Source organism: Pan paniscus, chromosome 6 (genome assembly GCF_029289425.2).
Source record: "Pan paniscus chromosome 6, NHGRI_mPanPan1-v2.0_pri, whole genome shotgun sequence".
Classification (NCBI taxonomy): Eukaryota; Metazoa; Chordata; class Mammalia; order Primates; family Hominidae; genus Pan; species Pan paniscus.
The window spans coordinates 128,399,925-128,426,440 of NC_073255.2; positions in this window are offsets into that span (position 1 = coordinate 128,399,925).

Consider the following 26,516-nt stretch of genomic DNA (forward strand, 5'->3'; position numbering starts at 1 on the left):
ATAGAAACAGGCAAGCCAGAGTAAACTATATGCATATTCACGGAGGTAAAGGAAGACAAAAGAAATAATGAGGAAGATTATATGATCATTTGGAAATGATTATCCTTGGCTACAAAGATCAATAACAAAGGTGATGCCAGGCACAGGTTGGACAGGCAGTTGTTGGGCAAATATCCTTCAGAAGCATTGTTGTGTGCAAAGTTGCAATGGGCTTTGTGCAAGATTGTGTTTTTTGCAGTCTTCTGTGATAAGTTTTTGTTATCACGCATACAAGCCCAAGAATCCTTTATTGCATGGCCTTCCCTGGCTCTATTTCTCAGGGTTTTAGTTAGGGGAGGGGTATTTTTAACACTCTCAATGTAAAAAACGCCATAAGGTAGGTACCCCAATTGCTTGTTTCATCTTCATAAAATAACTTTTCCACCCGAACAAAGTCTACACATAAATTGTAAAAATACCCTGGCATGCAGTCCCTGAAAAAGTCTGGAGTCATTCTCGGGGTTCCCACCCAGGTGGGCAAGCGTAGCCACCACAGATAAACACAAAGTAGGGGTCCCCGCTGGTGTTCAGCGGCAGGCAGTGGCCCTGGTTCTGATATTTGGCTGAAAACACAGCTCCTCTTTGTCACCCTCAGGACATTTCAGCTATTTCCTAGATAATAATCTCACTTCACCCTGCACAAAACAGGCACATGATCATGTCACTCTGACCTGGTTTGAGTCCAAGGAGAATTTTGTTTTTAAAGTAATTTAGGTTAGTAGTTAAAATATGAACTTTGGGCCAGGAGTGGTGGCCCATGCCTATAATCCCAGCACTTCGTGAGGCCAGAGTGGGCAGATTGCTTGAGTCCAGGAGTTTGAGACTAGCCTGGGCTAAAACCCCATCCCTACAAAAAAAAAAAATACAAAAATTAGTTGGGCATGGTGGTGGCACATACCTGAAATCCCGGCTACTCAGGAGGCTGAGTCCTCGCTTGAACCCAGGAGGTCACGGTCTGGTCAACAGAGCAAGACCCTGTATCAAAACAAAGAAACAAACAAACAAAAAATGGTAGCAGCTTACCAGCTAGGGAGGCCTGTAGAGGCAAGTTTTCCAAATGGGGCTACATTAGTTGTTCCAAAACTTTAGCTGCATCAAACAAGCCACCAGGATGGCTTGTTCAGCTACAGAGGGTCTGGCCATGCCCCTAGAGTTTCCAGCTGAGGGTCTGGAATGAGGCCCGATGATTTGCATTTCTAACAATCTCCAGGTGATGCTGATGCTGTGGGTCCAGGGACCACATTTTGAGAATCTATGCTAAATGAATCGGAGAAGACCAAAGCTCAAACTTATTCCAAGAACTTTTCAAGGCCCACCTGCAAGTTGTAGTGGAAGTAAGCATCTAAGGGTGCAAAAAAGTTTCACTGTAGACTAAGGCCTTTTACCTGAGCTCTCAAATGTTCACATTTCTCTTATCAACCTAAATAACAAACAGAGAGAGGCTCTCCACAAGAAAAAGATATTCGTTTGGAAACAGAGCCTTGCAATAGAAACAGGCAAGCCAGAGTAAACTACATGCATATTCACGGAGGTAAAGGAAGACAAAAGAAAAAATGAGGAAGATTATATGATCATTTGGAAATGACTATCCTAGGCTACAAAGATCAATAACAAAGGTGATGCCAGGCACAGGTTGGACAGGAAGTTGTTGGGCAAATATCCTTCAAAAGCATTGTTGTGTGCAAAGTTGCAATGGGCTTTGGGCAAGATTGTGTTTTTTGCAGTCTTCTGTGATAAGTTTTTGTTATCAGGCATACAAGCCCAAGAATCCTTTATTCCATGGCCTTTCCTGGCTATATATGTCAGGGTTTTGGTTAGGGGAGGGGTATTTTTAACACTCTCAATGTAAAAAATGACATAAGGTAGGTACCCCAATGACTTGTTTGGTCTTCATAAAATAACTTTTCATAAAATCTCTGTAAAAGTGGAAATATCTACACCGCTTTCTCTGTAAATGTGTAAACATTTACAACGCTATCTGTATAAACATGGAACTATTTACACCGCCGTCTCTAAAAACATGGAAATATCTACACCGCTATCTCTATAAACATGGAAATATCTACACCGCTATCTCTATAAACATGGAAATACCTACACCGCTATCTGTATAAACATGGAAATATCTACACCGCTATCTCTATAAACATGGAAATACCTACACCGCTATCTGTATAAACATGGAAATATCTACACTGCTGTCTCTATAAACATGGAAATATCCACACCTCTATCTGTATAAACATGGAAATATCTACACCACTGTCTCTATAAACATGGAAATATCTACAATGCTATCTCTATAAACACGCAAATATCTACATCACTGTCTCTATAAACATGGAAATATCTACACCGCTATCTCTATGAACATGGAAATATCTACACCGCTGTCTCTAGAAACATGGAAATATCTACACCGCTAACTCTAAAAACGTGGAAATATATACACCGCTATCTCTAGAAACATGGAAATATCTACACCGCTATCTCTATAAACGTGGGAACATCTACACCGCTAACTCTATAAACCTGGAAATATCTACACGGCTATAAGTATAAATGTGGAAATATCTACACTGCTATCTGTATAAACATGGAAATATCTACACCGCTATCTCTATAAACATGGAAATACTTACACAGCTATCTGTATAAACATGGAAATATTTACAAAGCTATCTCTATAAACATGGAAATATCTACACCGCTATCTCTATAAACATGGAAATATCTACACCACTATCTGTAAAACATGGAAATATCTACACCTCTGTCTGTATAAACATGGAAATATATACACGGCTATCTGTTTAAACATAGAAATATCTACACCACTGACTGTATAAACATGGAAATATCTACACCGCTTTCTGTATAAACATGGAAATAACTACACAGCTGTCTCTATAAACATGGAAATATGTACACCGCTATCTGTAGAAACATGGAAATACCTACACCGCTGTCTCTATAAACCTGGAAATATCTACACCGTTATCTGTTTTAATGTGGAAATACCTACACCGCTATCTGTATACACGTGGAAATATCTACACCGGTATGTGTATAAACGTGGAAATATCTGCACCGCCATGTGTATAAACTTGGAAATTTTTACACCGCAATCGGTATAAAAGTGGAAATATCTTCACCGCTATCTCTATAAACGTGGAAATATCTACACCGCTATCTCTATAAACGGGGAAATATCTACACCGCTATCTGTATAAACGTGGGAATATCTACACCGCTATCCCTATAAACGTGTAAACATTTACGCGGGTATCTGTAAAAACTTGGAAATATTTACAACGCTATGTCTACAAAAATGGAAATATCTACACCGCTATCTCCATAAACATGAAAATATCTACACTGTTGTTTGCATGAACATGAAAATATCTACACCGCTATCTCTATAAACATAGAAATATCTACATTGCTGTCTGTATAAACATGGAAATATCTACACAGCTATCTGTATAAACAAGGAAATATCTACACGGAAAGCTGTATAAACATGGAAATATCTAGATAGTCATCTCTATAAACATGGAAATATCTACACCGATATCACTATAAACATGGAAATACAAACACCGTTATCTGTATAAACATGGAAATATCTACACCGCTATCTCTATAAACATGAAAATACTTACACCACCATCTCTATAAGCATGGAAATATTTACACCACTATCTCTATAAACATAGAAATAACTACACCGCCATCCCTATAAACATGGAAATATGTACACCGCCATTGGCATATACATGGAAATATCTACACACACATCTGTATAAACATGGAAATATCTACACTGCCATCTGTATAAACTTGGAAATATCTACACTGACATCTGTAGAAAGATGGAAATGTCTACAAAGCTATCTGTATAAACATGGGAATTTCGACACTGCTACCTGTATAAACATGGAAATATCTACACCACTATCTGTATCAACATGGAATTAACTACACCGCAATCTGTATAAACATGGAAATATCTACAAAACTATCTCTGTAAACATGGAAATATCTACACAGCTATCTGTGTAAACTTGGAAATATCTACACCGCAATCTGTGTAAATTTGGCAATACCTACACAGCAATCTGTGCAAAAATGGAAATATCTACACCGCTATCTCTGTAAACATGGAAATATCTACACAGCTATCTGTATAAACATGGAAATATCTAAACTGCCATCTGTATAAACATGGAAATATCTACAGCGCCATCTGTATAAACATGGAAATAACTACACTGCCATCTGTACAAACATGGAAATATCTACACAGCCATTTGTATAAACATGGAAATAGGTACACCGCTATGTCTATAAACATGGAAATATCTACACTGTTATCTGTATAAACATGGAAATATCTAAATCGCTATCTGTATAAACAGGGAAATATCTCCACCGCTACCTGTATAAACATGGAAATATCTACACCCCTTTCTGTATAAAGATGGAAATATCTACACCGCTATCTGTATAAACATGGAAATATATACAATGCTATCTGCGTAAACATGGAAATATCTACACAGCTATCTGTGTAAACTTGGAAATATCTACACAGCTATCTGTGTAAAAATGGAAATATCTACACAGCAATCTGTGCAAAGATGGAAATATCTACACTGCTATCTCTGTAAACATGGAAATATCAACACCGCTATCTGTATAAACATGGAAATATCTATACCACAGTCTCTATAAACGTGGAAATATCTCCACCACTATCTGTATAAACATGAAAATATCTACACCGCTATCTGTATAAACATGGAAATATCAACACTGCCATCTGTATAAAGATGGAAATATCTACACCGCGAGCTCTATAAACATGGAAATATCTACACCGATATCTCTATAAACATGGAAATACCAACACCGTTATCTGTATAAACATGGAAATATCTACACCGCTATCTCTATAAACATGAAAATACTTACACCACCATCTCTATAAGCATGGAAATATTTACACCGCTATCTCTATAAACATAGAAATAACTACACCGCCATCCCTATAAACATGGAAATATGTACACCGCCATCGGCATATACATGGAAATATCTACACACACATCTGTATAAACATGGAAATATCTACACTGCCATCTGTATAAACTTGGAAATATCTACACTGACATCTGTAGAAAGATGGAAATGTCTACAAAGCGATCTGTATAAACATGGGAATTTCTACACTGCTACCTGTATAAACATGGAAATATCTACACCACTATCTGTATCAACATGGAATTAACTACACCGCAATCTGTATAAACATGGAAATATCTACAAAACTATCTCTGTAAACATGGAAATATCTACACAGCTATCTGTGTAAACTTGGAAATATCTACACCGCAATCTGTGTAAATTTGGCAATACCTACACAGCAATCTGTGCAAAAATGGAAATATCTACACCGCTATCTCTGTAAACATGGAAATATCTACACAGCTATCTGTATAAACATGGAAATATCTAAACTGCCATCTGTATAAACATGGAAATATCTACAGCGCCATCTGTATAAACATGGAAATAACTACACTGCCATCTGTACAAACATGGAAATATCTACACAGCCATTTGTATAAACATGGAAATAGGTACACCGCTATGTCTATAAACATGGAAATATCTACACTGTTATCTGTATAAACATGGAAATATCTAAATCGCTATCTGTATAAACAGGGAAATATCTCCACCGCTACCTGTATAAACATGGAAATATCTACACCCCTTTCTGTATAAAGATGGAAATATCTACACCGCTATCTGTATAAACATGGAAATATATACAATGCTATCTGCGTAAACATGGAAATATCTACACAGCTATCTGTGTAAACTTGGAAATATCTACACAGCTATCTGTGTAAAAATGGAAATATCTACACAGCAATCTGTGCAAAGATGGAAATATCTACACTGCTATCTCTGTAAACATGGAAATATCAACACCGCTATCTGTATAAACATGGAAATATCTATACCACAGTCTCTATAAACGTGGAAATATCTCCACCACTATCTGTATAAACATGAAAATATCTACACCGCTATCTGTATAAACATGGAAATATCAACACTGCCATCTGTATAAAGATGGAAATATCTACACCGCGAGCTCTATAAACATGGAAATATCTACACCGATATCTCTATAAACATGGAAATACCAACACCGTTATCTGTATAAACATGGAAATATCTACACCGCTATCTCTATAAACATGAAAATACTTACACCACCATCTCTATAAGCATGGAAATATTTACACCGCTATCTCTATAAACATAGAAATAACTACACCGCCATCCCTATAAACATGGAAATATGTACACCGCCATCGGCATATACATGGAAATATCTACACACACATCTGTATAAACATGGAAATATCTACACTGCCATCTGTATAAACTTGGAAATATCTACACTGACATCTGTAGAAAGATGGAAATGTCTACAAAGCGATCTGTATAAACATGGGAATTTCTACACTGCTACCTGTATAAACATGGAAATATCTACACCACTATCTGTATCAACATGGAATTAACTACACCGCAATCTGTATAAACATGGAAATATCTACAAAACTATCTCTGTAAACATGGAAATATCTACACAGCTATCTGTGTAAACTTGGAAATATCTACACCGCTATGTCTATAAACATGGAAATACCTACACCGCTATCTCTATAAACATGGAAATATCTACACCGCTATGTGTATAAACATGGAAATATCTACACCGCTATCTGTATAAACATGGAAATATCTATACCGCGATCCGTATAAACATGGAAATATCTACACCGCGATCTGTATAAACATGGAAATATCTACACCGCTACCTGTATAAACATGGAAATATCTACACAGCTATCTCTATAAACATTGAAATATCTACACGGCCATCTTTTTAAAATGGAAATACCTACAAAGTCATCTGTATAAACATGGAAATATCTACACAGCCATCTGTATAAACATGGATATATCTACACAGCCATCTGTATATACATGGAAATATCTACACCACTATCTGTATAAACATGGAAATAACTACACCGCTAATTGTATAAACAAGGAAATATCTACACCGTGATCTGTATAAACATGGAAATATTTACACCGCTATCTGTATAATCATGGAAATTTCTACACCGTTATCTGTATAAATATGGAAATATCTACACCGCTATCTCTATAAACATGGAAATACCTATATAGACATCTGTGTAAACATGGAAATATTTACACCACCATCTGTATAAACATGGAAATATCTACAAAGCCATCTGTATACACATGGAAATAGCTACACGGCAATCTGTGTATAGATGGAAACATCAACACCGCCATCTGTACAAACTTGGAAATATCTACACTGCTATCTCTATAAACATGGGAATATCTACACTGCGGTCTGTAGAAACATGGAAATATCTACACCGGTATCTGTATAAACATGGAAATATCTACACCACGATCTGTATAAACATGGAAATATCTACACCACGATCTGTATAAACATGGAAATATCTGCACCGCTATCTCTATAGACATGGAAATATCTACAAAGCCATCTGTATAAACATGGAAATACCTACACAGTCATGTGTAGGAACATGGAAATATCTACACTGCCATCTGTATAAACATAGAAATATCTACACAGCCCTCTGTATAAATATGGAGATAACTGCATAGGCATCTGTATAAACATGGAAATATCTGCACCGCTATCTGTATAAACATGGAAATACCTACACTGCTGTCTCTATAAACACGGCAATATGTGCACCGCTATGTGTATAAACATGGAAATATCTCCACTGCTGTCTGTATAAACATGGAAATATCTCCACCGCTTTCTGTATAAACATAGAAATATCTACAGCGCCATCTCTATGAACATTGAAATATCTACACGGCAATCTGTAAAAACTTAGAAATATCTACACAGTCATCTGAACAAACTTGGAAATATCTACACCAACATCTGTATAAACATGGAAATACTTCAATATCATCTGTATACACAAGGAAATATCTACAAGACATATGTATAAATATGGAAATATCTACACTGCCATCTGTATAAACATGGAAATATCTACATTGCCATCTGTAGAAAGATGGAAATATCTACAGCGCTATCTCTACACATATGTAAATATCTACACCGCCATCTCTATAAACATGAAAATATCTACACTGCCATCTCCATAAAGATGGAAGAATCTACTCCGCCATGTGTATAAACACGGAAATATCTACACCACCATCTGTGAAAACCTGGAAATATCTACACCGCTATCTGTATAAACATGGAAATAACTACACTGCCATCTGTATGTCCATGGAAATATCTACGCCGCCATCTGTATAAACATGGAAATATCTACACGGCCATCTGTGTATAGATGGAAATATCAACACCGCCATCTGTACAAACATGGAAATATCTACACTGCTATCTCTATAAACATGGAAATATCTGCAATGCCATCTGTGAAAACATGGAAATACCTATACAGTCATCTGTATAAACATGGAAATATCTACAATGCCATCTGTATACACATGGAAATATCTACACAGCCATCTGTATAAACATGTAAATATTTACGCTGCTATCTCTATAAACATGGAAATATCTTCACCGCCATCTCTATAAACATGAAAATATCTACACTGCCATCTCCATAAACATGGAAGTAACTACTCCGCCATCTGTATAAACATGGAAACATCTACCCCGCCATCATGTGAATAAGGAAATATCTACAATACCATCTGTATAAAGATATAAATATCTGCACCGCGAGCTGCATAAACATGGAAATATCTACATCGCTATCTGTATAAACGTGGAAATACCAACACCGCTATCGGTATAAACATGGAAATATCTACAACGCCATCTACATAAACATGGAAATATCCACACCGCTATGTCTATAAACATGGAAATACCTACACCGCTATCTCTATAAACATGGAAATATCTACACCGCTGTCTGTATAAACATGGAAATATCTACACCGCTATCTGTATAAACATGGAAATATCTATACCGCGATGTGTATAAACATGGAAATATCAACACCGCGATCTGTATAAACATGGAAATATCTACACCGGTATCTGTATAAACATGGAAATATCTACACCAAGATCTGTATAAACATGGAAATAACTACACCGCTAATTGTATAAACAAGGAAATATCTACACCGTGATCTGTATAAACATGGAAATATTTACACCGCTATCTGTATAATCATGGAAATTTCTACACCGTTATCTGTATAAATGTGGAAATATCTACACCGCTATCTCTATAAACATGGAAATATCTACACCGCCATCTGTATAAACATGGAAATACCTATATAGACATCTGTGTAAACATGGAAATATCTACATCACCATCTGTATAAACATGGAAATATCTTCAATGCCATCTGTATACACATGGAAATACCTACACGGCAATCTGTGTATAGATGGAAACGTCAACACCGCCATCTGTACAAACTTGGAAATATCTACACTGCTATCTCTATAAACATGGAAATATCTACACTGCGGTCTGTAGAAACATGGAAATATCTGCACCGGTATCTGTATAAACATGGAAATATCTACACCACAATCTGTATAAACATGGAAATATCTACACCACGATCTGTATAAACATGGAAATATCTGCACCGCTATCTCTGTAGACATGGAAATATATAAAAATCCATCTGTATAAACATGGAAATACCTACACAGTCATGTGTAGGAACATGGAAATATCTACACTGCCATCTGTATAAACATAGAAATATCTACACAGCCCTCTGTATAAATATGGAGATAACTGCATAGGCATCTGTATAAACATGGAAATATCTGCACCGCTATCTACATAAACATGGAAATACCTACACTGCTGTCTCTATAAACACGGCAATATGTGCACCGCTATGTGTATAAACATGGAAATATCTCCACTGCTGTCTGTATAAACATGGAAATATCTCCACCGCTTTCTGTATAAACATAGAAATATCTACAGCGCCATCTCTATGAACATTGAAATATCTACACTGCAATCTGTAAAAACATAGAAATATCTACACAGTCATCTGAATAAACATGGAAATATCTACACTACCATCTGTATAAAGATGGAAATACCTTCAATATCATCTGTATACACATGGAAATATCTACAAGACATATGTATAAATATGGAAATATCTACACCGCCATCTGTATAAACATGGAAATATCTACACTGCCATCTGTAGAAAGATGGAAATATCTACACCGCTATCTCTACAAATATGTAAATATCTACACCGCCATCTCTATAAACATGAAAATATCTACACTGCCATCTCCATAAAGATGGAAGTGTCTACTCCGCCATGTGTATAAACACGGAAATATCTACACCACCATCTGTGAAAACATGGAAATATCTACACCGCTATCTGTATAAACATGGAAATATCTACGCCGCCATCTGTATAAACATGGAAATATCCACACGGCCATCTGTGTATAGATGGAAATATCAACACCGCCATCTGTAAAAACATGGAAATATCTACACCGCTATCTCTATAAACATGGAAATATCTGCACTGCCATCTGTAAAAACATGGAAATACCTATACAGTCATCTGTATAAACATGGAAATATCTACAATGCCATCTGTATACACATGGAAATATCTACACAGCCATCTGTATAAACATGTAAATATTTATGCTGCTGTCTCTATAAACATGGAAATATCTTCACCGCCATCTCTATAAACATGAAAATATCTACACTGCCATCTCCATAAACATGGAACTAACTACTCCGCCATCTGTATAAACATGGAAACATCTACACCGCCATCATGTGAATTAGGAAATATCTACAATGCCATCTGTATAAAGATATAAATATCTGCACCGCGAGCTGCATAAACATGGAAATATCTACAACGCCATCTATATAAACATGGAAATATCTACACCGCTATGTCTATAAACATGGAAATACCTACACCGCTATCTCTATAAACATGGAAATATCTACACCGCTATCTGTATAAACATGGAAATATCTACACCGCTATCTGTATAAACATGGAAATATCTATACCGCGATCTGTATAAACATGGAAATATCTACACCGCGATCTGTATAAACATGGAAATATCTACACCGCTATCTGTATAAACATGGAAATATCTACACAGCTATCTCTATAAACATTGAAATATCTACACGGCCATCTGTATAAACATGGAAATACCTACAAAGTCATCTGTATAAACATGGAAATATCTACACAGCAATCTGTATAAACATGGATATATGTACACCGGTATCTGTATGAACATGGAAATATCTACACCACGATCTGTGTAAACATGGAAATAACTACACCGCTAATTGTATACACAAGGAAATATCTACACCGTGATCTGTATAAACATGGAAATATTTACACCGCTCTCTGTATAATCATGGAAATTTCTACACCGTTATCTGTATAAATATGGAATTATCTACACCGCTATCTCTATGAACATGGAAATATCTACACCGCCATCTGTATAAACATGGAAATACCTATATAGACATCTGTGTAAACATGGAAATATCTACACCACCATCTGTATAAACATGGAAATATCTACAATGCCATCTGTATACACATGGAAATACCTACACGGCAATCTGTGTATAGATGGAAACATCAACACTGCCATCTGTACAAACTTGGAAATATCTACACTGCTATCTCTATAAACATGGAAATATCTACACTGCGTCTGTATAAACATGGAAATATCTACACCGGTATCTGTATAAATATGGAAATATCTACACCACGATCTGTATAAACATGGAAATATCTACACCACGATCTGTATAAACATGGAAATATCTGCACCGCTATCTCTATAGACATGGAAATATCTACAAAGCTATCTGTATAAACATGGAAATACCTACACAGACATGTGTAGGAACATGGAAATATCTACACTGCCCTCTGTATAAACATAGAAATATCTACACAGCCCTCTGTATAAATATGGAGATAACTGCATAGGCATCTGTATAAACATGGAAATATCTGCACCGCTATCTGTATAAACATGGAAATACCTACACTGCTGTCTCTATAAACATGGCAATATATGCACCGCTATGTGTATAAACATGGAAATATCTCCACTGCTGTCTGTATAAACATGGAAATATCTCCACCGCTTTCTGTATAAACATAGAAATATCTACAGCGCCATCTCTATGAACATTGAAATATCTACACTGCAATCTGTAAAAACATAGAAATATCTACACAGTCATCTGAATAAACATGGAAATATCTACACCACCATCTGAATAAACATGGAAATACCTTCAATATCATCTGTATACACATGGAAATATCTACAAGACATATGTATAAATATGGAAATATCTACACCGCCATCTGTATAAACATGGAAATATCTACACTGCCATCTGTAGAAAGATGGAAAATCTACAGCGCTATCTCTACAAATATGTAAATATCTACACCGCCATCTCTATAAACATGAAAATATCTACACTGCCATCTCCATAAAGATGGAAGTATCTACTCCGCCATGTGTATAAACACGGAAATATCTACACCACCATCTGTGAAAACATGGAAATATCTACACCGCTATCTGTATAAACATGGAAATATCTACACTGCCATCTGCATGTCCATGGAAATATCTACACCGCCATCTGTATAAACATGGAGATATCTACACGGCCATCTGTGTATAGATGGAAATATCAACACCGCCATCTGTACAAACATGGAAATATCTACACCGCTATCTCTGTAAACATGGAAATATCTGCACTGCCATCTGTAAAAACATGGAAATAACTATACAGTCATCTGTATAAACATGGAAATATCTATAATGCCATCTGTATACACATGGAAATATCTACACAGCCATCTGTATAAACATGTAAATATTTACGCTGCTATCTCTATAAACATGGAAATATCTTCACCGCCATCTCTATAAACATGAAAATATCTACACTGCCATCTCCATAAACATGGAACTAACTACACCGCAATCTGTATAAACATGGAAACATCTACACCGCCATCATGTGAATAAGGAAATATCTAAAATGCCATCTGTATAAAGATATAAATATCTGCACCGCGAGCTGCATAAACATGGAAATATCTACATCGCTATCTGTACAAACCTGGAAATACCAACACCGCTATCGGTATAAACATGGAAATATCTACAACGCCATCTATATAAACATGGAAATATCTACACCGCTATGTCTATAAACATGGAAATACCTACACCGCTATCTCTATAAACAAGGAAATATCTACACCGCTATCTGTATAAACATGGAAATATCTACACCGCTATCTGTATAAACATGGAAATATCTATACCGCGATCTGTATAAACATGGAAATATCTACACCGCGATCTGTATAAACATGGAAATATCTACACCGCTATCTGTATAAACATGGAAATATCTACACAGCTATCTCTATAAACATTGAAATATCTACACGGCCATCTGTATAAACATGGAAATACCTACAAAGTCATCTGTATAAACATGGAAATATCTACACAGCCATCTGTATAAACATGGATATATCTACACCGGTATCTGTATAAACATGGAAATAACTACACCAAGATCTGTATAAACATGGAAATAACTACACCGCTAATTGTATAAACAAGGAAATATCTACGCCGTGATCTGTATAAACATGGAAATATTTACACCGCTATCTGTATAATCATGGAAATTTCTACACCGTTATCTGTATAAATGTGGAAATATCTACACCGCTATCTCTATAAACATGGAAATATCTACACCGCCATCTGTATAAACATGGAAATACCTATATAGACATCTGTGTAAACATGGAAATATCTACACCACCATCTGTATAAACATGGAAATATCTTCAATGCCATCTGTATACACATGGAAATACCTACACGGCAATCTGTGTATATATGGAAACATCAACACCGCCATCTGTACAAACTTGGAAATATCTACACTGCTATCTCTATAAACATGGAAATATCTACACTGCGGTCTGTATAAACATGGAAATATCTACACCGGTATCTGTATAAACATGGAAATATCAACACCACAATCTGTATAAACATGGAAATATCTACACTGCCATCTCCATAAAGATGGAAGTTTCTACTCCGCCATGTGTATAAACACGGAAATATCTACACCACCATCTGTGAAAACATGGAATTATCTACACCGCTATCTGTATAAACATGGAAATATCTGCACTGCCATCTGTAAAAACATGGAAATACCTATACAGTCATCTGTATAAACATGGAAATATCTACAAAGCCATCTGTATACACATGGAAATATCTACACAGCCATCTGTATAAACATGTAAATATTTACGCTGCTATCTCTATAAACATGGAAATATCTTCACAGCCATCTGTATAAACATGGATATATCTACACAGCTATCTGTATATACATGGAAATATCTACACCACTATCTGTATAAATATGGAAATAACTACACCGCTAATTGTATAAACAAGGAAATATCTACACCGTGATCTGTATAAACATGGAAATATTTACACCGCTATCTGTATAATCATGGAAATTTCTACACCGTTATCTGTATAAATATGGAAATATCTACACCGCTATCTCTATAAACATGGAAATATCTACACCGCCATCTGTATAAACATGGAAATATCTACAATGCCATCTGTATACACATGGAAATACCTACACGGCAATCTGTGTATAGATGGAAACATCAACACCGCCATCTGTACAAACTTGGAAATATCTACACTGCTATCTCTATAAACATGGAAATATCTACACTGCGGTCTGTATAAACATGGAAATATCTACACCGGTATCTGTATAAACATGGAAATATCTGCACTACGATCTGTATAAACATGGAAATATCTACACCACGATCTGTATAAACATGGAAATATCTGCACCGCTATCTCTATAGACATGGAAATATCTACAAAACCATCTGTATAAACATGGAAATTCCTACACAGTCATGTGTAGGAACATGGAAATATCTACACTGCCATCTGTATAAACATAGAAATAACTACAGAGCCCTCTGTATAAATATGGAGATAACTGCATAGGCATCTGTATAAACATGGAAATATCTGCACCGCTATCTGTATAAACATGGAAATACCTACACTGCTGTCTCTATAAACACGGAAATATGCGCACCGCTATGTGTATAAACATGGAAATATCTCCACTGCTGTCTGTATAAACATGGAAATATCTCCACCGCTTTCTGTATAAACATAGAAATATCTACAGCGCCATCTCTATGAACATTGAAATATCTACACTGCAATCTGTAAAAACATAGAAATATCTACACAGTCATCTGAATAAACATGGAAATATCTACACCACCATCTGTATAAACATGGAAATACCTTCAATATCATCTGTATACACATGGAAATATCTACAAGACATATGTATAAATATGGAAATATCTACACCGCCATCTGTATAAACATGGAAATATCTACACTGCCATCTGTAGAAAGATGGAAATATCTACACCGCTATCTCTACAAATATGTAAATATCTACACCGCCATCTCTATAAACATGAAAATATCTACACTGCCATCTCCATAAAGATGGAATTATCTACTCCGCCATGTGAATAAACACGGAAATAACTACACCACCATCTGTGAAAACATGGAAATATCTACACCGCTATCTGTATAAACATGGAAATATCTACACTGCCATCTGCATGTCCATGGAAATATCTACGCCGCCATCTGTATAAACATGGAAATATCTACACGGCCATCTGTGTATAGATGGAAATATCAACACCGCCATCTGTACAAACATGGAAATATCTACACCGCTATCTCTATAAACATGGAAATATCTGCACTGCCATCTGTAAAAATATGGAAATACCTATACAGTCATCTGTATAAACATGGAAATATCTACAATGCCATCTGTATACACATGGAAATATCTACACAGCCATCTGTATAAACATGTAAATATTTACGCTGCTATCTCTATAAACATGGAAATATCTTCACTGCCATCTCTATAAACATGAAAATATCTACACTGCCATCTCCATAAACATGGAAGTAACTACTCCGCCATCTGTATAAACATGGAAACATCTACCCCGCCATCATGTGAATAAGGAAATATCTACAATACCATCTGTATAAAGATATAAATATCTGCACCGCGAGCTGCATAAACATGGAAATATCTACATCGCTATCTGTACAAACGTGGAAATACCAACACCGCTATCGGTAAAAACATGGAAATATCTACCACACCATCTATATAAACATGGAAATATCTAAACCGCTATGTCTACAAACATGGAAATACCTACACCGCTATCTCTATAAACACGGAAATATCTACACCGCTATCTGTATAAACAAGGAAATATCTACACTGCTATCTGTATAAACACGGAAATAATTACACCGCGATCTGTATAAACATGGAATATCTACACCGCAATCTGTATAAACATGGAAATATCTTCACCGCGATCTCTATAAACATGGAATATCTACACTGCCATCTGTATATACATGGAAATATTTACTAAATTATCTGTATAAACATGGAAATATCTACACCGCCATCTGCATAAACACGGAAATATCTACACAGCCATGTGTATATACATGGAAATATCTACACCGCTATCTATATAAACATGGAAATATATACACCGCCTTCTGTATAAACATGGAAATACCTATACAATCATCTGTGTAAACATGGAAATATCTACACCACCATCTTTATAAACATGGAAATATCTACAATGCCATCTGTATACACATGGAATTACCTACACGGCAATCTGTGTATAGATGGAAACATCAACACCGCCATCTGTACAAACATGGAATTATCTAGACTTCTATCTCTATAAACATGGAAATATCTACAAGGCGGTCTGTATAAACATGGAAATATCTACACCGTTATCTGTATAAACATGGAAATATCTACACCATTATCTGTATAAACATGGAAATATATACACCGCTATCTCTATAAACATGGAAATATGTACAAAGACATCTGTATAAACATGGAAATACCTACACAGTCATGTGTAAGAACATTTAAATACCTACACTGCCATCTGTATAAACATAGAAATATCTACACAGCCCTCTGTATAAATATGGACATATCTGCATAGGCATCTGTGTAAACCTGGAAATATATGCACCGCTATCAGTATAAACATGGAAATACCTACACCGCTGTCTCTATAAACATGGAAATATGTACACCGCTATGTGTATAAACATGGAAATATCTCCACTGCTGTCAGTATAAACATGGAAATATCTCCACCGTTATGTGTTTAAACATGGAAATATCTACAGCGCCATCTCTATAAACATTGAAATATCTACACTGCCATCTGTAAAAACATGGAAATATCTACACAGTCATCTGAATAAACATGGAAATATCTACACCACCATCTGTATATACATGGAAATATCTACACCACCATCTGTATACACATGGAAATATCTACACAGACATCTTTATAAATATGGAAATATCTACACGGCCATCTGTATAAACATGGAAATATCTACACTGCCATCTGTAGGAAGATGGAAATATGTACACGGCTATCTCAATAAATATGGAAATATCTACACCGCCACCTCTATAAACATGAAAATATATACACTGCCATCTCCATAAAGATGGAAGTATCTACTCCGCCATGTGTATAAACACGGAAATATCTACACCACCATCTGTGTAAACATGGAAATATCTACACCGCTATCTGTATAAACATGGAAATATCTACACCGCCTTCTGCATGTCCATGGAAATATCTATGCCGCCATCGGTATAAACATGGAAATATCTACACGGCCATCTGTGTATAGATGGAAATATCAACACCGCCATCTGTACAAACATGGAAATATCTACATCGGTATCTCTATAAACATGGAAAAATCTGCACTGCCATTTGTAAAAACATGGAAATACCTATACAGTCATCTGTATAAACATGGAAATATCTACAATGCCATCTGTATACACATGGAAATATCTACACAGCCATCTGTATAAACATGTAAATATCTACACTGCTATCTCTATAAGCGTTGAAATATCTACACCGCCATCTCTATAAACCTTAAAATATCTACACTGCCATCTCCATGAACATGGAACTAACTACTTCGCCATCTGTATAAACATGGAATCATCTACACCGCCATCTGTGTGACTAAAGAAATATCTACAATGCCATCTGTATAAAGATAGAAATATCTGCACCGCGAGGTGTATAAACATGGAAATATCTACATCGCTATCTGTACAAACGTGGAAATACCAACACCGCTATCGGTAAAAACATGGAAATATCTACAACACCATCTATATAAACATGGAAATATCTACACCGCTATGTCTACAAACATGGAAATACCTACATCGCTATCTCTATAAACACGGAAATATCTACACCGCTATCTGTATAAACAAGGAAATATCTACACTGCTATCTGTATAAACACGGAAATATCTACACCGCGATCTGTATAAACATGGTATATCTACACCGCAATCTGTATAAACATGGAAATATCTTCACCGCGATCTGTATGAACATGGAAATATCTACACCGCTATCTGTACAAACATGGTAATATCTACACCTCCATCTATATAAACATGGAAATATCTACACCGCCATCTGTATAAACTTGGAAATATCTACAATGCCATCTGTAGAAAGATGGAAATATCTACACCGCAATCTGTGTAAACATGGAAATATCTATTCCGATATCTGTAAAAAGATGGAAATATCTACACCGCTATCTGTATAAACGTGGAAATACCAACACCGCTATCGGTATAAACATGGAAATATCTACAACGCAATATATATAAACATGGAAATATCTACACCGCTATGTCTATAAACATGGAAATACCTACACAGCTCTCTCTATAAACATGGAAATATCTACACCGCTATCTGTATAAACATGGAAATATCTACACTGCTATCTGTATAAACATGGAAATATCTTCACCGTGATCTGTATAAACATGGAAATATCTACACTGTGATCTGTATAAACATGGAAATATCTTCACCGCGATCTGTATAAACATGGAAATATCTACCATGCCATCTGTAGAAAGATGGAAATATCTACACCGCAGTCTCTGTAAACTTGGAAATATCTACACCGATATCTGTAAAAATATGGAAATATCTACACCGCTATCTATACAAACATGGAAATATCTACACCGCTATCTTTATAAACATGGAAATATCTACACCGCGATCTGTATTAACATGGAAATATCTACACCGCGATCTGTATAAACATGGAAATATCTACACCGCTATCTTTATAAACTTGGAAATATCTGCACAGCTATCTCTATAAACATGGTAATATCTACACCGCCATCTGTATAAACATGGAAATACCTACAAAGTCAACTGTATAAACATGGAAATATCTACAGTGCCATTTCTATAAACATTGACAAATCTACAGTGCCATCTGTAAAAACATGGAAATATCTACACAGTCATCTGAATAAACATGGAAATATCTACACCACCATCTGTATAAACATGGAAATACCTACAATACCATCTGTATACTCATGGAAATATCTACACAGACATCTGTATAAATATGGAAATATCTACATGGCCATCTGTATATACATGGAAATAACTACACCGCTATCTCTATAAATATGGAAATATCTACACCGCCATCTCCATAAAGACGAAAATGTCTACACTGCCATCTCCATAAAGATGGAAGTATATACTCCGCCATGTGTATAAACACGGAAATATCTACACCACCATCTGTGTAAACATGGAAATATCTACACCGCTATCTGTATAAACATGGAAATATCTACACCGCCATCTGCATGTCCATGGAAATATCTACGCCACCATCTGTATAAACATGGAAATATCTACACGGCCATCTGTGTATAGATGGAAATATCAACACCGCCATCTGTACAAACATGGAAATATCTACACCGCTATCTCTATAAACATGGAAATATCTGCACTGCCATCTGTAAAAACATGGAAATACCTATACAGTCATCTGTATAAACATGTAAATATCCACACTGCTATCTCTATAAGCATGGAAATATCTGCACCATCATCTCTATAAACATGAAAATATCTACACTGCCATCTCCATAAACATGGAACTAACTACTCCGCCATCTGTATAAACATGGAAACACCTACACCGTCATCTGTGTGAATAAGGAAATATCTACAATGCCATCTATATAAAGATATAAATATCTGCACTGCGAGCTGTATAAACATGGAAATAACTACATCCCTATCTGTATAAACGTGGAAATACCAACAACGCTATCGGTATAAACATGGAAATATCTACAACGCCATCTATATAAACATGGTAATATGTACATTGCTATGTCTATGAACATGGAAATAACTACACCGCTATCTCTGTAAACATGGAAATATCTACACCGCTATCTGTATAAACATGGAAATATCTACACCGCTATCTCTATAAACATGGAAATATCTACAAAGCCATCTGTATAAATATGGAAATACCAACACAGTCATGTGTAGGAACATGGAAATATCTACACCGCAATCTGTATAAACATGGAAATATCTACAACGCGATCTGTATAACATGGAAATATCTACACCGCTTTCTGTATAAATATGGAAATACCTACACACCTATCTCTATAAACATGGAAATATCTACACCGCAATCTGTACAAACATGGAAATACCTACAAAGTCATCTGTTTAAACTTGTAAATATCTACACAGCCATCTGTATAAACATGGAAATATCTACAGAGCCGTCTGTATATACATGGAAATATCTACACCGTTATCTGTATAAACATAGAAATAAATACACCACTATTTGTATAAAAAAGGAAATATCTACACCACCATTTTTTAAACATGGAAATATCTACAGAGACATCTGTTTATACATGGAAATATCTACACCGCTATCTGTATAAACATGGAAATATCTACACTGCCATCTGTAAAAACATGGAAATACCTATACAGTCATCTGTATAAACATGGAAATATCTACAATGCCATCTGTATACACATGGAAATATCTACACAGCCATCTGTATAAACATGTAAATATCTACACTGCTATCTCTATAAGCATGGAAATATCTACAACGCCATGTCAATAAACATGAAAATACCTACACTGCCATCTCCATAAACATGGAACTAACTACTCCGCCATCTGCATAAACATGGAAACATCTACACCGCCATCTCTGTGAATAAGGAAATATCTACAATGCCATCTGTATAAAAATATATATATCGGCACCGCGAGCTGTATAAACATGGAAATATCTACATCGCTATCTGTATAAACGTGGAAATAGCAACACTGCTATCATTATAAACATGGAAATATCTACAACGCCATCTATATAAACATGGAAATATCTACACCGCTATGTCTATAAACATGGAAATACCTACACCGCTATCTCTATAAACATGGAAATATCCACACCGCCATCTGCATATCCATGGAAATATCTACAACGCCATCTGTATAAAGATGGAAATATCTTCACGGCAATCTGTGTACAGATGGAAATATCAACACCGCCATCTGTACAAACATGGAAATATCTACACCGCTATCTGTATAAACATAGAAATACCAACACTGCAGTCTGTATAAACATGGAAATATCTACACCGCTATGTCTTCAAACATGGAAATACCTACACCGCTATCTCTATTAACATGGAAATATCCACACCTCCATCTGCATATCCATGGAAATATCTACAACGCCATCTGTATAAAGATGGAAATATCTACACGGAAATCTGTGTACAGATGGAAATATCAACACCGCCATCTGTACATACATGGAAATATCTACACTGATATCTGTATAAACATAGAAATACCTACACTTCAGTCTGTATAAACATGGAAATATCTACTCCGGTATCTGTATATACATGGAAATATCTACCCCACGATCTGTATAAACATGGAAATATATACACCTCTATCTGTATAAACATGGAAATATCTGCACCGCTATCTCTATAAACATGGAAATTTCTACACCGCCATCTGTATAAACATGGAAATACCTACAAAGTCATCTGTATAAATATGGAAATATCTACACAGCCATCTGTATAAACATGGAAATATCTACACCGCCATCTGTATATACATGGAAATATCTACACCGCTATCTCTATAAACATGGAAATATCTACACCGCGATCTGTATAACATGGAAATATCTACACCGCTATCTGCATAAACATGGAAATATTTACACTGCTATCTATATAAACATGGAAATATGTACACCGTTAATGTATAAATATGGAAATACCTACACCGCTATCTCTATAAACATGGAAATATCTACACCGCCATCTGTATAAACATGGAAATATCTACACTGCGGTCTGTATAAGATGGAAATATCTACACCGCTTTCTGTATAAATATGGAAATACATACACACCTATCTCTATAAACATGGAAATATCTACACCGCAATCTGAATAAACATGAAAATATCCACAGAGCCGTCTGTATACACATGGAAATATCTACACCGTTATCTGTATAAACATGGAAATATATACACCGCTATCTGTATAAACATGGAAATATCTACACCGCTATCTCTATAAACATGGAAATATCTACAAAGCCATCTGTATAAACATGGAAATACCAACACGGTCATGTGTAGGAACATGGAAATATCTACTCCGCTATCTGTATAAACATGGAAAGATCTATAACGTGATCTGTATAACATGGAAATATCTACACCGCTATCTGTATAAACATGGAAATATTTACACTGCTATCTGTATAAACATGGAAATATGTACACCGTTATCTGTATAAATATGGAAATACCTACACCGCTATCTCTATAAACATGCAAATAACTACACCGCCATCTGTATAAACATGGAAATATCTACACTGCGGTCTGTATAAACATGGAAATTTCTACACCACGATCTGTATAAACATGGACATATTTACACCGCTATCTGTATAAACATGGAAATATCTACACCGCTATCTCTATAAACATGGAAATATCTACAAAGCCATCTGTATAAATATGGAAATACCAACACAGTCATGTGTTGGAACATGGAAATATCTACACCGCTATCTGTATAAACATGGAAATATCTACAACGCGATCTGTATAACATGGAAATATCTACACCGCTTTCTGTATAAATATGGAAATACCTACACACCTATCTCTATAAACATGGAAATATCTACACCGCAATCTGTACAAACATGGAAATACCTACAAAGTCATCTGTTTAAACATGGAAATATCTACACAGCCATCTGTATAAACACGGAAATATCTACAGAGCCGTCTGTATATACATGGAAATATCTACACCGCTATCTGTATAAACATGGAAATAAATACACCACTATTTGTATAAACAAGGAAATATCTACACCACCATCTGTTTAAACATGGAAATATCTACAGAGACATCTGTTTATACATGGAAATATCTACACCGCTATCTGTATAAACATGGAAATATCTACACTGCCATCTGTAAAAACATGGAAATACCTATACAGTCATCTGTATAAACATGGAAATATCTACAATGCCATCTGAATACACATAGAAATATCTACACAGCCATCTGTATAAACATGTAAATATCTACACTGCTATCTCTATAAGCATGGAAATATCTACAACGCCATCTCTATAAACATGAAAATATCTACACTGCCATCTCCATAAACATGGAACTAACTACTCCGCCATTTGCATAAACATGGAAACATCTACACCGCCATCTGTGTGAATAAGGAAATATCTACAATGCCATCTGTATAAAAATATATATATCAGCACCGCGAGCTGTATAAACATGGAAATATCTTCATCGCTATCTGTATAAACGTGGAAATAGCAACACTGCTATCATTATAAACATGGAAATATCTACAACGCCATCTATATAAACATGGAAATATCTACACCGCTATGTCTCTAAACATGGAAATACCTACACCGCTATCTCTATAAACATGGAAATATCCACACCGCCATCTGCATATCCATGGAAATATCTACAACGCCATCTGTATAAAGATGGAAATATCTTCACGGCAATCTGTGTACAGATGGAAATATCAACACCGCCATCTGTACAAACATGGAAATATCTACACCGCTATCTGTATAAACATAGAAATACCGACACTGCAGTCTGTATAAACATGGAAATATCTACACCGCTATGTCTTTAAACATGGAAATACCTACACCGCTATCTCTATTAACATGGAAATATCCACACCGCCATCTGCATATCCATGGAAATATCTACAATGCCATCTGTATAAAGATGGAAATATCTACACGGAAATCTGTGTACAGATGGAAATATCAACACCGCCATCTGTACATACATGGAAATATCTACACTGCTATCTGTATAAACGTAGAAATACCTACACTTCAGTCTGTATAAACATGGAAATATCTACTCCGGTATCTGTATATACATGGAAATATCTACCCCACGATCTGTATAAACATGGAAATATATACACCGCTATCTGTATAAACATGGAAATATCTGCACCGCTATCTCTATAAACATGGAAATTTCTACACCGCCATCTGTATAAACATGGAAATACCTACAAAGTCATCTGTACAAACATGGAAATATCTAGACAGCCATCTGTATAAACATGGAAATATCTACACCGCCATCTGTATATACATGGAAATATCTACACCGCTATCTCTATAAACATGGAAATATCTACACCGCCATCTGTATAAACATGGAAATATCTACACCGCTATCTCTATAAATATGGAAATATCTACAAAGCCATCTGTATAAACATGGAAATACCAACACAGTCATGTGTAGGAACATGGAAATATCTACTCCGCTATCTGTATAAACATGGAAAGATCTACACCGCGATCTGTATAACATGGAAATATCTACACCGCTATCTGTATAAACATGGAAATATTTACACTGCTATCTGTATAAACATGGAAACATGTACACCGTTATCTGTATAAATATGGAAATACCTACACCGCTATCTCTATAAACATGGAAATAACTACACCGCCATCTGTATAAACATGGAAATATCTACACTGCGGTCTGTATAAACATGGAAATTTCTACACCACGATCTGTATAAACATGGAAATATTTACACCGCTATCTGTATAAACATGGAAATATCTACACCGCTATCTCTATAAACATGGAAATAACTACAAAACCATCTGTATAAATATGGAAATACCAACACAGTCATGTGTAGGAACATGGAAATATCTACACCGCAATCTGTATAAACATGGAAATATCTACAAAGTCATCTGTTTAAACATGGAAATATCTACACAGCCATCTGTATAAACATGGAAATATCTACAGAGCCGTCTGTATATACATGGAAATATCTACACCGCTATCTGTATAAACATGGAAATAAATACACCACTATTTGTATAAACAAGGAAATATCTACACCACCATCTGTTTAAACATGGAAATATCTACAGAGACATCTGTTTATACATGGAAATATCTACACCGCTATCTGTATAAACATGGAAATATCTACACTGCCATCTGTAAAAACATGGAAATACCTATACAGTCATCTGTATAAACATGGAAATATCTACAATGCCATCTGAATACACATAGAAATATCTACACAGCCATCTGTATAAACATGTAAATATCTACACTGCTATCTCTATAAGCATGGAAATATCTACAACGCCATCTCTATAAACATGAGAATATCTACACTGCCATCTCCATAAACATGGAACTAACTACTCCGCCATCTGCATAAACATGGAAACATCTACACCGCCATCTGTGTGAATAAGGAAATATCTACAATGCCATCTGTATAAAAATATATATATCAGCACCGCGAGCTGTATAAACATGGAAATATCTACATCGCTATCTGTATAAACGTGGAAATACCAACACTGCTATCATTATAAACATGGAAATATCTACAACGCCATCTATATAAACATGGAAATATCTACACCGCTATGTCTATAAACATGGAAATACCTACACCGCTATCTCTATAAACT